The 15141-nt window shown below is 38.2% G+C and overlaps 1 long non-coding RNA gene across 1 annotated transcript; it reads right to left on the reverse strand.

Moving 5' to 3' along the window:
* Positions 1-34: 34 nt before the first annotated feature.
* On the reverse strand, positions 35-1799 carry LOC131156282 (uncharacterized). The gene is made up of 2 exons (XR_009136955.1): positions 946-1799; positions 35-368 (listed from the first exon to the last, which is right to left on the reverse strand). It is a non-coding gene; the product is annotated as an uncharacterized LOC131156282 (long non-coding RNA).
* Between the last annotated feature and the right edge of the window lie 13342 nt (positions 1800-15141).

Consider the following 15141-nt stretch of genomic DNA (forward strand, 5'->3'; position numbering starts at 1 on the left):
CAGAAGCCTTCATATGCTGTCCAAACAACCATTCTACCATTGTAAATTTTCATTTTCATTTTTTTTGTTTATTCATTCATTTAGTTCTCGCTGCAAGTGGGTTTTTACAGCAAGGAAGAATTTTACAATCTACAGAATATTAGATCTCCTTGGCGAATGCAGAGTGGGTGTCTGCAACTCTTTCAGCTTCTCATCCTTTAAGCAATCTCTCATGTTTACTGAATTCCCTTCCTCTCTCATTCAAAGCAGAGGAATTGCAAAATGGACTTCAGTTGGAATGAATGTCCAATACAATTTGGTCCAAAATTGAGCAAGTGAATGTGCAGAGCTGTCCAAAACCCTAGCTTCGGGAGCAAAGCGTTCAAACCCTGTAGTAGAAAGAATTCGACGATGTTCATATGAAAAACATTAAAATTGATACTAGAAATCTTCTATTTAGGAGGAGTACATTAAATATTACAACTTGCATTATTAGAAAAACGAAAAGCATAGGGAGCTAATATTTTAGACGAATTAACCTCTAAAACAAAATAAATTATTACACTACTTTTGAATTTGTCAAAGGACAAGCGTAAAAAAGAATAGTCCGGTGCACAAAAACTCCAACCTAAGAGACTATTTCTATACCTCGAACCCTTGACTTCTAGGCCACATAGCGACAACTTTACTGTTGTGCCTAAACTCCCCTTCAAAGAATAAACGTCACTTAGACTTTAATGTAGAGGACATTAAACATCTTCATGGGAGAATGAGATTTGATAGACTCTGAGCAAAATCAAGCACAATTATAATCCAAAACATGGACAAAATACTTCTAAGAAAAGGGCAATCAATTATTAATTGCCTTTGCAAAACAAAACCCATTTTGGATTTAATTAAAGTAGCCAAATTGTTCAATATAAATATATTGAAGAAGCAAGTATCATCAATGATGATATCATTTACCTTCAAACTTAGATCGCCTTAACTTTATCTTCGTGATAGTCTCATTCACAGATAATTCATCATCTAATAACTCCAATAATAAAGTCCCTGCTGTTAAAATTAAAAATATACTTCGAAACAATAGAATCGTGAGATTTAGAACAAATATAAAGAATGAAAATAAAAATGAAAGAGCCATTACACAAATATCACTCTTAGTAATGTCAACCCATAGACCAGTATTTTTCATCAAAACCCCTCAACCCAATTTTTCCACAAGGGACATTATTAAAATGAGAAATTTTTTAACCCTTGAGCATAAAAAATTTAGACCTACAAATCTTAACCAAGCTAATTCTATTAAAATAACATGTATCTCTACCGAATAGGGAAAGGATTTCGCTTTTTTATGTTTGGTGACCAAGAAAAGTAAGAAAAAAATTTAAAATAAATCAAATCAATAAATAAAATTTTCCTGACCATAAATAAAAAAAAATTCTCATTTATAACACATGTCAAATGAGAGAGAGAGAGAGAGCCAGGGAAGAGGCAGTGCATGGGTGGAGCAACAACAGCTAGCTTCCTCTGTTTCTGATCATCAGTCCCCTTCTCTGTTAATGACTCCATCCATGCTCAGCCTGTTCCCTGTCTGTGTCACCAGCCTGTCTCTCCCCCATTCCCCAGTGGGCTTTACCTAAACCTCTTGACCCTTCCACGCAGCTCTCAGAGTCTGCCTGCCCGAGCCCATCTTCCAGCCCAGCCCACGATGCGTCGTCTGGGCTCTGATACCCTGTGAGTGGAGTCTACACAGACTCCGTGCTCCTGGGAAAGTTTTCTGCCAATCGGAGGGCTACGATTGATTTGAGGAGTGGGTTGAGAAACTAAGAGCCCATTTGTGTTTATATATTGGATGGGAAAGCGCAGGGTGATGACCAAAGGTAGTGTGGTCGTACACATGTGTACTACCCAATTCCAAGTTCACGGGTACAACTGTACAGCATGTACTGCCCTGTACTAATTAAACCCATTATAAATTGTGAGTGGGGCCCACCCGGCCCATCAAGCACGTAACCTCATGTGATTCATGTCTACAATAAAAACATTATTTTTTAAAAAATTAAAACCTTTTGAGAAGGAGTTTTTATTTTTTATTTTTAGCTTATTTCCAAAGAAATATAAAAATTTGCCTTATTTTTTAATTTTATAATATTTTTTAAAAAATTGTTGCGAAATAAAACATTTATTTATACTTTGTTTGGTAACTTTTGAAAAAATTAAAATGTAAATTGTAACCATAAAATGATTGTTAAGTGCTTGAAAATATTATTAACCTAATATTATATATATATATATATATATACATATATATATATATATATTAGAGGAAGTGTAATTAATATTTTTTAAAAAAAAATATAATGAAATAAAATAATTTGTTGGAAAAAGTACCTTTGAACTTTTAAAAGTTTCAAATTTATAGATTTTAAATTTTTGTCCAAAAATGCTTAGGGTTGGTTTGGATAAAATATTTTATTTGGGGAAAGGAAAGGAAAAAGAAATAAGGAGAAAACTCATTTTTCATTATATTTTTTTTCTATGTGAAATACTATTGAAAATGAAAATTTATTTTAATATGATTAAAAATTAGGAAATTTTAAATATTATTGATTTGTAAAATTAAAATTTTGTTTATGGATTTGATATATTTTTATTTTCTTTCTCAATTTTCTCAATAATCAAACATAAAAATGTAAATTCCTTGATATTTTTTGAGTTCCAAACTGAACTTTTAAGGATAGTTTAACTATTGAAATAACTATTTACCTAAATTAGAGGGTCAAATTCACCCTTATTCGTGCAATATAATTTTACTTTTTATTTAGTTACAAAAAACACATCATTTTTCAATTATGTCAATATTTGTGCCTTTTTGGTAGCTTATTATTTTATAATAAGTAGTTTTTTACCAATCCTTGTGATTGTGTAGTGAGAGGTTACGTCGTTCTCCTCGGAGATCAGGTGGTGAGAGACCACTATTTTATCTAGCGACTCCATCCCTATCCCGCTTTCACGACTTCCCTCCATCACCCACACAACCATCACCAAGTTACACTCAAGGCCAACAATCCACCAGTCCATTGTAGCATACATATTACATTCCAAAGTTTGCACGAAGGACTTCAGGAGAGTTCTATCTTGTGTAGAATATCGTCAAGTCAACCATCATTTTGATTGGTAAAATCAACATTCATTTGTATCATTAAATGCTTACAACAATTCCACTCCCCCTCCATTACATTGCTGCGCATGTCTCGGTGTTTAAAAGCTTGTTCCAAGGAATTTTCTAGCATGGTCTAAGACTTGTGTTGAATAATGTCAAGTCATCCAAACAATTCTCTTGATAATTTAAGTACTTGTATTTGAATCCTTGCTATATATTGTAAACCCTTGCTTATATTGAAGCCTTTACTGGAAATCTGAAATTTCATATTTGATAAGCCATTTGAATCCATAAATTGCAATATTGATAGTCGCTAGTTTAAAATCAATTGTGGGAATATTGTTTGCTAACAATAAAACTTCAATTTTTGAAATTTTGAATAACATATTTGTTACATATAACTTGATTCCTTTGTGAAAGAACTTTTGGGACTTATTTCTGAACAGCATCATACACCGTTTAAAAATTCAACATGTGAAATGAAGCTTGATTTATTGTGTTTACGTTTGGATAACTGAATTCTTAATTTAAAGTGTTTGAATGTGTATGCTTGCTTGTGAGGGTTGAATCAACACAACTAGGCCACCCTTGCCTGTCCTACATCATCTTGGTATCAGATGTAGAGACCCGGAAAAATATAATAATAATAAAATAAAAGAAATAAGGAAAAGAGGAAGAAGGTTTGGGACAGTTTCGTGGGCAGGTAGAAAAATCGTCAACGATTTTCTTTTTACCATGGGACAATTACAGGTAAAACGGTAAAAAAAAAAGGAGGCAGTAAAACCCAAACCGTCGACGGTTTTGTAAGAGGAGCAGAAAATCGTCGACGGTTTTCTCGGCAGTTCAGGTTATAAAGAAAACCCGCGAGCTTATTTGTTAATTAAAAACAAAATACACACACACTCTCTCTCTCTCTCCCCCTCTCTCTCTCTCTCTCTCTCTCACCAAACCCTACGACCCTACCTTCATTTTCCTTCGATTCCGGCTTTGTTAAAGCCTGGATTGACGATCAGGAACCACCATGGGGGTTTTGGGAAAATTCTCTGCAATGTAGGTGGAGCAGATTTTCAGTTTGGTGTTCCGGGGCACCACTCTAAAACTGAGGTGAGGATATTAAATATTAGTTTTAATTGTTAAATTGAAGTATTTAGGGCCTAGGGAATATTAAATGATAATATTTTGGTGATTGAGTTGATCAATTTGGGAAAAATATAGTTTCAGGGTTCTGAGCTTTGAACGTCGTGGGGCGTAGATTTAAAGTTCCATCAACAGGAATCGGGTGAGGGAATAGATTAAGTTAGGATTTTTAGGAAAATTTAATGTTTATTACATAGTATATGTTTCATAATTTTTTTTAAGAATTAATGTAGTTTTTGGGAATACTGGTGTTGAACTAAGAAAACAGTGTTATAGTATGTTATAGTATAATATAAAGTAGAACTCACTCGTGTGGCATGATTATAAATTTAATGTGTTAATAGTATGTCAGAGTATGTTATTGTTTGGTGGAATAAGTTTGATTTTACAGTAATTTTTAGAAAATGACAAACAGTACAGAAATTAAGATATTATCCAGTATGTTATAATAATATAGCCAGCGCAGATGTCGTGATCAGTTTTATTATAATGATTTATTCAAAAATTATGACATGACAACTTTTATTTAGAAATATGTAAAAGCCTGATTTTATTTCAGAAATATGAAAATGATATTTATGAACATATATATATATATATATTTATATTATATTAAATGTATTATATAGTAACAGGACCTGGATGGTTACGTATGTTAAGAGCACGGTACAGTTGCTAGCTAATCAGTTTGGTGTAGTAGGATATTCACAGTGTTTCGACCCCCTTAGAGGTTGATGGTGAGTAGGCTGGGCGAACCAAATTGGTGTATAGCCGATAGTGCAACCATACTATTCAGGAAGTATGGGTCGGAGACCGATTAGCCCAGAAGTGTAGGTGGCGTAGTAGGATATCCACTGTGTTACTGACCCGTTAGAGGTTTGACGATGTAGTAGAAGGGCATGCCAGGATGGGTGGGCAATCGTGCGTATTTATGTCATGTTTGACTTAACATGGTAGGCCAGCCAGCGTTAAGTCCAGCCTACGGGCCGCACAACTCGAATCATGTGGGGTGAAATCATGATATACAGATTTACATATAGGGTGAAATTCCAGTAATATACATATTTAATAGACGATTTAAATGATATGATAATTCGTTATGATATAGTAAGATTATGTTTGTAAGTACACATTTTCATGTATTATCAATTACAGCTTAAGTTATGCTACAATTATATTATTGCAGTATATGTTTATAATATGATAAAACTCACGTTGTCACACACTGATACTAGTTTATTTCCCTCACTGAGAGGTGTCTCACCCTAACATTACAAATATTTGAAGAAACCCTGACCAACGAGTGGAGCGAGCTCTGTGATAGAGGAGTTCGTTGGTATTACCTCAGCTGCAGGGTAAGTAGTCGAGTTTGGGACAAGATGTATTTTTGGGGTATATATATTTATATGTAAAAACAATAAAACTATGGTATTGTATATAATTAAGTATGTTATAGTTCCGATGCTTAGATGACATGTATGTATAAATAGGTAAATCCCCGGTACCTAAGGGTCCGAGTGGACTTTGACTATGTATTATGGTATCAGAGTATTAATGGTATGTAATAGTATAAAAAAAATATAACAGGAATTTCGGGTCGTTACAAGTTTGGTATCAGAGCCTAGGTTGCTAGGTTCCGTAGACTTTAGTGTACAACAAAAATAATACCAGAGTATAGGAATAGATAAGGAATTTAGTAAATCAATGCTAGGAAGTTAAGATGAGTATTTAGGGTTTTGTTCCGTGATCGGGAAGTAAGATTTCCATAGTGGTTTCTATGTCTTTCCTGGGGTGATGATTTTAGGAAAGTCATAGTAAACTATTGTCGGATTGTGTTTCTCAATTGTTGGGTTGAATTTTAAATTGAGAATAAGGATGTTAGGTTAATTGATGATATGAAATTTCAGTCAAATAAATATATTAATTATGTTACGCAGACAGGGTCCTCAGACTATGTTTATCTTCTTTTCAGGATGGACCCTGGGGGTGGCCGTGCTCACGCCAGTGGAGATGATGGTGCAGGCCCCTTTGGTGTGGGCAGTGATTATTCAGACGCAGTTCTGCGTAGTGTAACTCAGCGGTTTATAGTTGAGATTGCACGAAACTCTAAGAAGCAGGGGGGATCAGCAGTAGACTAGGGTTGCACTATAAAAAAGTTTGTTAAAATGAATCCTCCAGCGTTTTCAGGAGGAGCTGATCCTGTAGTCACCGAAAACTGGATACAGGAGATTGAGAAAATATTGTTGGTACTACACTGCCCCAATGAACAGAGAGTCTTATATACTACATACAAGTTGACATGTGTGGCTGAGATACAGTGGATGACCGTGAAATTGCTTTAAGGAATAGAGACCCGTACTAGTGGCCATGATGTGGAACTGATTCAAGGAAATTTTCTTTGAACATTATTTTCCTCCCACTATTCAAGAAGCTAAGATAGCAGAATTTCTGAATCTAAGACAGGGGCAACTGATGGTTTAGCAATATGCAGCAAAGTTTATTAAGTTGTCACACTTTACTCCCTGTATCGTTCTAGATGAGGTTGAAAAGGCGAGAATGTTTGAGAGGGGTTTGAGGCATGACATCCATAGACAGGTGGCAGTCCTAAAGGTGCAGGATTTCTCCGAATTAGTGGATAGGGCCACAGTGGCAAAGGAAAGTAGTTAAAAATATGTGGGGACGTTGAGTCAGAGGAAGAGGCCCATGCTTCTGGGATTCCAGGCAGGGTCCAGTCGAGGTTCTTGGAGGGGAGACAGATACGGCAGAGCTTAAAGGCAAGAGATTGGGAGACGAGAGATTCAGGGTGAGCATGCATCCAATTTGTTCTACATATGGAGAAAGACACTGAGGAGAATGCTTAGTAGGGAGGAATGTCTGCTACCTATGTGGTGGACCGGGTCATGTAGCACAGGGTTGTCGTATGTAGTATAGTACTACTCCTACTCCCAGACCATTTGGAAGGAATATACAGGCACCCAGGGGTGGCAGCCAGCAAAGGAACACATCCCCAGCGAGGGTTTATGAGTTGACGTCGGGAGCTGCTGATGTGACAACCCGAATAAAAATGGAATTTAAATAATAAATAGGAAAGGAAATTACCAAAGAACTTGTCGACGAACACAAGGGATTAGTCGACGAGTGTTTAAGAAAATTCATCGACGAAGACTGAATTTCGTCGACGAAGAAATAGCGAGAGAGGTTTTGAGTCGACTAAATTTTGTCAACAAAGACAGAATTTCGTCGACAAAATTATTAAAGGATTCATCGATGAATGATGTGTCTCATCGACAAATCCAGTTCTATATATACAGAAAAATCCAGACTTTACTTCAAGATTTAGCAAACTCTCTCCTCTCTCCCCCCCTTTAGTTTTCTCTTCCTCTCTTTCTCTCTCTCTCTCTTCGATTTTGGGTCGGATTTACACCGGATCGACAATCCGAAGTCATCATGACGCTCCTGGGGAAGTTCTCTCCAAATCTGCCGAAGCAGATCGCTGGTGAAAGTAAGTTAGAAATCATCCTTAAGTTGAGGTAAGACTTTTTAAGCCAAATTTGATCTTATGGTAGTTATAAGATATGATGTATGCATGAAAATACTGAAATTTAGTACTGTGAGTTTTCAGTTTCAGGATATTGATCAGGAAATCCAATGGGGGTTAGGCTAGGATATTTTAGGAGCTTTCTCAGTAACCAGGTAAGGGAATAAACTAAAATAGTTAATTTTCATGCAAATTACAATTATTTATGAGCCAACTGATTTCCTGAAAATATGTACGATATTTGAATATTATGGAATTAATGTACGTTGGGTAAAAATAATGTTATCATGTTGAAACGTGTATATATGTAAGAGATGCCAGAAATCATGATTTTCATAATACAATGCATATTTTTATACAGCGAATATGTGGCATGAATGTTATTTTTCATGAAAGAATATCATGATACGATGATGATATGAATGAAATATGTTTTGAGAAATTATGAAAGAGTACAATACATTACAATGTTGAATTACATGATAAATAATTTATTTTCAGAATGATATATATGTTATGTTCGGCACGAGGCCGTAATTATGATATGTTCGGGACGAGGCCGTGAGTATAAAATATTCGGCACGAGGCCATGAGTATAAAATGTTTGATACGAGGCCGTAATTATGTAATGTTCAGCATGAGGCCGCTATATTATCACGTACTATATGTTATTAGAACCCGGATGTTAGTTTAGTTCAGTTCAGGAGTACGGTACCGTAGCTTATAGATCAAATGTTTATGATCAGATTAGTGCTAACCACCCCACGAGGGGGTCGGAGATGGATAGTCGATATGACTTTTAGTAGAGTGTGGATGTCCACGTAACAGTCCGGACCAGGGTGTGGCGGGCTCATCGTACTTACAGACATATTTGACTCGGCAGTGGTCGGCCAGCCATTGTCGCGTCCCACCTTCGGGCTACACAACCCGTCATGGGGGGTAATACATGACATTAATTAGTTATTCATCCTGGGTATGTTTTCAGTATAATCAGTTATAACATATGCTTTATGTACGTTATGGTTTAATTGTAAAGACCTGGTTAATAAATTGATTTTTTTTTATACTAGAATAAACTACATGCTCTGATACCCTACTGAGATAAGCTCATCCATAAACGTAAGCAACAAGAAGCAGAAACTGAATAAACACATCCATATACGTTTATGTACAATACCAGAGCGCTAGTATGTAATTTCAAAATATTCATATGTCACTGTTTCCAAAATAACCTCAACTGGTGAGGGCTATACAAAAATGTTCCCAAAAATGATACTCACTCTCTGGCAGGGCACTACTGAAGCCCCTCTATTTGCAAGCCTGGTCTGCTCGCCTACCTGGATTACTTGAAAAATATATCAATAGTGGGATAAGCCAACGCTCAGTAAGGAGAAGTATGCTATTACTAATGTGTGGCAAATGAGCTACTATATATCATGAAATCTGTTTTCATATAAACATGAATAGCTGAATACAAAGTACTGTACAAATAATAAAGTACACCACCCATTTCCATGTTGCTTAACATAACAGTGTTATAGGTTATAGTTCAAAGTACTTCTAGTGTATATAGGTAGGATCCCCTATTTCTGTAAATCAATACGTAAGTAATAGTAACTGAAACAGTTCCCTGTGGCTATCTGTGTCATGACATGCCCCTCATGACGAGGTTGTGCGGCCCGTAGGCTGGATTTACCCTGGCTGGCCAACCAGAAATAAATCACTAAACTCCGTCAGTCGACCTGCCCACCTCAACCCATATCTAGATGGGGAGCCTAACCTCTTCAAGGGCCTAGGTGGTCGACTTTACCACGTATATCTAAATAGGTGGTTGCACTCATAAAGTAACATAGTATCTGTAGCAACGGTACCGTGCTTTGTAGCTGCAAGTCCAACAGGGTCTGATATCATATAATATATTTCTATACATAACTAACTGATTTACCATGATTCTGAAGTACTGAAATAACCATGATGCTGCATAACATACTGAAATATGAATAATCATAACATGAAACTGCATATTTGTAATACTAGAATTCGTATAATCATGGTACTAAAATATCGTAAGATCATGATACTAAAGTTCGTATAACCATAATACTGAAATTCATAAAATCAGGAAACTAGATTCGTAAAACATATCCCCATACCATATACATAATCACAAGCCACACCATACTAAAATACATAATTTTAGTAAATAAATAAATTGTATAATATTTGGAATTTTCCTAGCATAGCATATTTCCCTTACCTTAACTTTGAAAAGCCCCTACTGTACTCTAGCCCGATACTCGCAGGGCCTCCTTTACAGCACCCTGAAAATAATATTTGTCAGAACTAAACATCAGTATTTTTCTGCTTACATCATTTCCTATAACTACCACAAGGCCAAAAGGAGACTAAAAGGTCTTACCCTGAATTTGGGATGATTTCCAACTCTGATTTCCTGACGATCCGCTCTGGTATATGCGTGGAGAACTCCGCTAGGAGCGTCGTGGTAGCTTTGGATCGTCGATCCGGCAACTGGTGGGACCGAAAATGAAGAGAGAAGGGAGAGAGAGTCGTCGGAGAGAGAGAGAGGCGCGGTGAAAAATGAGAATTATCCCAAATTTCCACTATTTATAGGATTAGGTTCGTCGACGAGACACATCACTTCGTCGACGAGCCCTTCACAAAATTCATCGACGAGACCTTGTGTTCATCGACGAAATTCAGAGTAGCCCAAACCGTCTTTTGGTATTTTCTCGTTGACGAAGCCCTGTGTTCGTCGATGAAATTCTGAAGACCTTCGTCGACGAGACCCTGTGTTCGTCGACGAAGTTGGGCAATTTCCTGAATTTATAATTATTTAATATTATCTCCAAAATGCAATGTCGTCGACGAACGCGTCTACGGCCTCCTTCTGTTTCTGTATCTATTTTCTCTCCCTCTTATTATTAAAATGCTATTCTTCTTCGGGTCACTACATTAATAATAAATAGGAAAGTATATGAGAATTTAGTATGTTATGATGAATGTTTACCAATATATGAAATATACTGTATATGTATAATTGTATTAAATGTTCATGTTGCCACACAGCTGTATTTAGTTTATTTTCCCTTACTGAGATGTGTCTCACCCCCAAAATTAATTAAATTTTTAGGAGACCCTAAGTGATCGGTGGGTCGTGGCCGCCGTTGAGTTTACTAAGCTACCCAGTTAGGAGAGTAAGCAATGTACTATGATTAGAATTGTTTTGGTTATAGGATCCTAGATGTATTTTGAAATATTTTGGAAGAATGTAAATAAATACAGTGTTTTGGGAATGTAGGTAACTTTGCTATTATGTTTTATGGTTGGATGATTAAGATTTTATACTTGCTACTGCTTAGGTTTCCGTTGTGATTGACAAAGTGTCCCCGCTACCCACGGGTTCGGGTTGAGATTGTTATTATTTATGTTTCATTTATGTTAAATTAAGCAGGTCGTGACATTTGGTATCAAAGCCTAGGATATTAGGTTCTGTAGACTCTAGAGTGCAGCAGTAATAATACCAGAGTATAGGATAAGGGAATTTGAGGTCTGGTTTTGTAGTCTAGATGCATGACTTCCGTGGTGGTTTGTGTGATTTTCCTGGGGTGACGATTTCAGGAAAGTCATTGTAAACTATTATCGGGTTGGGTATCTAGGTTGCAGGATTGAACCTTAAATTAAAATCAGGAGTGATGAGTTAATTAGGAGAAATATACTATATGAGTTGAGTGACATGTATAGTGAAGAGATTTTGAGTTAAGTTACATGTTTTTTAGGATGGACCTTGGTGGCAATAGTGCCCACGCCAGTGGAAGTGAGGGTGCTGGACCCTCAGGCGCTGCGGGTAGTGATTCAGGTGCCGTCTTACACAGTGTAGCACAGCAGGTTATGGCTGAGATTGTGAGGAGGTCGAAGGAACAGAGTGGTCCATCGGTAGGCCACGGTAGCTCGATTGAGAAATTTATAAAGATGAGTCATCCGAATTTCTCAGGAGGGACAGATCCTGCAGTTGCTAAAAACTGGGTGCAGGAGATAGAGAAAATATTTGCAGTGCTGCGGTGTTCAGAGGAGCAGAAGGTACTGTTTGCCACCTATAGACTGACTGGGGAAGCCAAGAGATGGTGGACAGCAATGAGACTTTTAGAGCAGTAGAGGACTATACCTATGGAAATGATGTGGGAGCGGTTTAAAGAAATATTCTTCGACAGGTATTTTCCAGCCTCATCTAAGGAGGCTAAGATTGAAGAGTTCCTAAATCTGAAGTAGGGACAGCTGTCAGTACAGCAGTACGCGGCGAGTTCATCGAGCTATCTCACTTCGCCCCGTACATCATTCCAGATGAGGTGAAGAAGGTACGACGGTTTGAAAGAGGCCTGAGGAGAGAAATATACAAGCAGGTATCGATTCTAAAGTTGCAGGATTTTTCTGAGCTAGTGGATAGAGCCACTATAGCAGAAATTGGTGATCGGTTGGAGGCGGAGAAGCAGAGGAAGAAGAAGAGATCCATATCTTCCAGTTCCTAGCAGGGAGTCGGCCGTGGTTCATTGAAGACAGGTGGCTATTATAGAGACCAGAGACAGGAGACCGGGAATCGCGGTTTCCAGGGTGTGCAGCCATCTCCAGCTTGCCCATCTTGCGGGAAGAGACACCTGGGGGAGTGTCGTTCGAGTGAGGTGTCTACTACAGGTGCGGGGAGCTAGGACATATGATGAGGGAGTGTCCGACGTAGATTGGTGCAGCTCCTACTCATAGACCTGCTCGAGGAGGCTACCAGGCTCCACGTGGAGGCTAGCAGAGGAATATGGCCCAGCTAGGGTTTTCGCTTTGATGTCGGGCGATGCTGAGGCGGCCGACGACGTGGTGACAGGTACTATTAATATTTTTTTATTTAAAGTTACTGCACTTTTTGATTCTAGTGCCACACACTCGTTTGTGTCCTTGGGGTGTGTTAAATTATGTGGGGCTGAAACACAATCATTAGATATCGGGTTATTAGTGGCTACACCGACCGGGTCGGCCGTGAGATGTAGTAAAGTACTCCGTGGTTGTCCAGTTGATGTTTAGGGGAAAATTTTATCTGCTGATTTGGTGGTGCTGGATATGCACGAGTTTGACATTATCTTCGACATAGATTGGCTAGCAGCTAATTCTGCTATTATAAACTTTCGTGCTAGAGAAGTGATATTCAGACCTCCAGGGAAACCAGAATTCATATTTACAAGGTCACGAGTGCAATCTATACCTCATATGGTCTCAGCTATTCAGGCGAGGAGACTGCTCCGAAATGGCTGTCTAGGATTCATGGCTTTTGTGAAGGAAATGTCAGAAAATGAATTGAAGCTTATCAATATGCCTGTGGTGAAAGAATTTATGGATGTGTTCCCAGATGAATTACCGGGTTTCCACTTGATCGTGAAGTAGATTTTCCCATTGATCTACTTCCAGGTACAGCGTCGATCTCTAAAGCACCGTACCGAATAGCGCCAGCAGAGTTAGCAGAATTGAAAGATTGGTTGTAGGATTTGCTTGATTAGAGCTTCATACGACCTAGTGTATTGCCGTGGGGAGCTTTAGTGCTGTTTGTAAATAAGAAGGACGGGTCTTTGAGGATCTGCATAGATTACAGAGAGGTTAATAAAGTGACAATTAAGAACAAGTATCCTCTACCCCGTATCGATGATTTGTTTGACCAGCTCTAGGGTACACGGGTATACTCCAAGATTGATCTTAGATCAGGCTATCATCAGGTAAAGGTGAGTGCGGAAGATGTATCGAAGACAACTTTTAGGATCAGGTATGGGCATTACGAATTCCTAGTTATGTCATTTGGTCTAACGAATGCTCCTGCGGTATTTATGGACTTAATGAACAGAGTTTTTCACCAATACCTAGATCAATTTGCGGTTGTTTTTATTGATGATGTACTGGTCTATTCGAGGAGCTATAAGGAGCACGAGATACATTTGAGGCTGGTTTTGTAGATGCTTAGAGAAAATAATTTGTATGCAAAATTTAGTAAATGTGACTTTTGGTTCGAGAAAGTTGTGTTTTTGGGGCATGTAATCTCAGGAGGCGGAATTTCTATAGATCCAGCAAGATTGAGGCGGTAGTGAACTAGGCTAGACTGAGGAACGTCCTAGAGATTAGAAGTTTCTTGGGGTTATTCGGTTATTATCGTCGTTTTGTCGAGGGTTTCTCAGCTTTGTTAAGGCCTTTGACACGACTAACGAAGAAGAATGCTAGATTTGAATGGGACGACAGCTGTGAGTAGAGTTTTCGGGAGCTGAAGTAGAGGCTAGCCACAGCGTTAGGTATTGATAATCCCGTCTGGGGGTGAGGGTTATACTATTTACAGTGATGCGTCCTTGAAAGGACTTGACTATGTACTGATGTAGCATGGCAGGGTGGTGGCGTATGCGTCTAGACAGTTGAAAGAATATGAAAAGAACTACCTTGCCCATGATCTTGAATTGGCTGCTACATGCATTGAAAATTTGGAGGCATTATCTGTATGGTGAGTAGTGCGAGATTTTCTTCGACCATAAGAGTTTAAAGTATTTCTTCACCCAGAAGGAATTGAATATGAGGCAGAGAAGATGGTTAAAGTTAATTAAGAATTTTGACTGTACTATCAAACGTGGTAGCTGATGCACTGAGCAGGAAGTCTGGGGTATCAGCGTTGGCAGTTATGGAGATCCAGCGTCCAATCATGATAGATCTAGAGAGACTCGACATTGAATTGATGGAGAGTAATACTCCAGTATCTATTGCCAACTTAGTGGTACAACCTACTCTGCAGGAAAGAAATAAAGCCACCCAGAAAGAAGATCCAGAATTGGTAAAGGTAGTGGATAGAGTGCAGAGTGGTCAGGGAGAGGAATTCTGCATTTCAGATGATGAAACTTTGCGGTTCCGTTCCAGACTTTGTGTTCTTGCTGATGTTGACATTAGGAGGACGATTTTAGAGGAGGCGCACAGATCCTTGTATACGGTTCATCCCGGCAATACAAAAATGTACAGGGATTTGTGAGAGTTTTTTTTGTGGAGTGGTATAAAAAGAGAAATTGCCGAGTATGTAGCCCAGTGTTTGACGTGCCAACAGGTAAAAGCTGAGCACTAGAGACCAGCGGGTCAGTTGCAGCCGCTATTTATCCCAGAATGGAAGTGGGATCATACATCTATGGACTTTATTTCAGGGCTACCATCGACATCGCATGGTCAGAATGCTATTTGGGTGATAGAGATCGGTTAACTAAGTCTGCCCATTTTCTCCCTATCAAGATTAGCTATTCCCTCAGCC

The sequence above is a fragment of the Malania oleifera genome, chromosome 5 (assembly GCF_029873635.1).
Source record: "Malania oleifera isolate guangnan ecotype guangnan chromosome 5, ASM2987363v1, whole genome shotgun sequence".
Classification (NCBI taxonomy): domain Eukaryota; kingdom Viridiplantae; phylum Streptophyta; class Magnoliopsida; order Santalales; family Ximeniaceae; genus Malania; species Malania oleifera.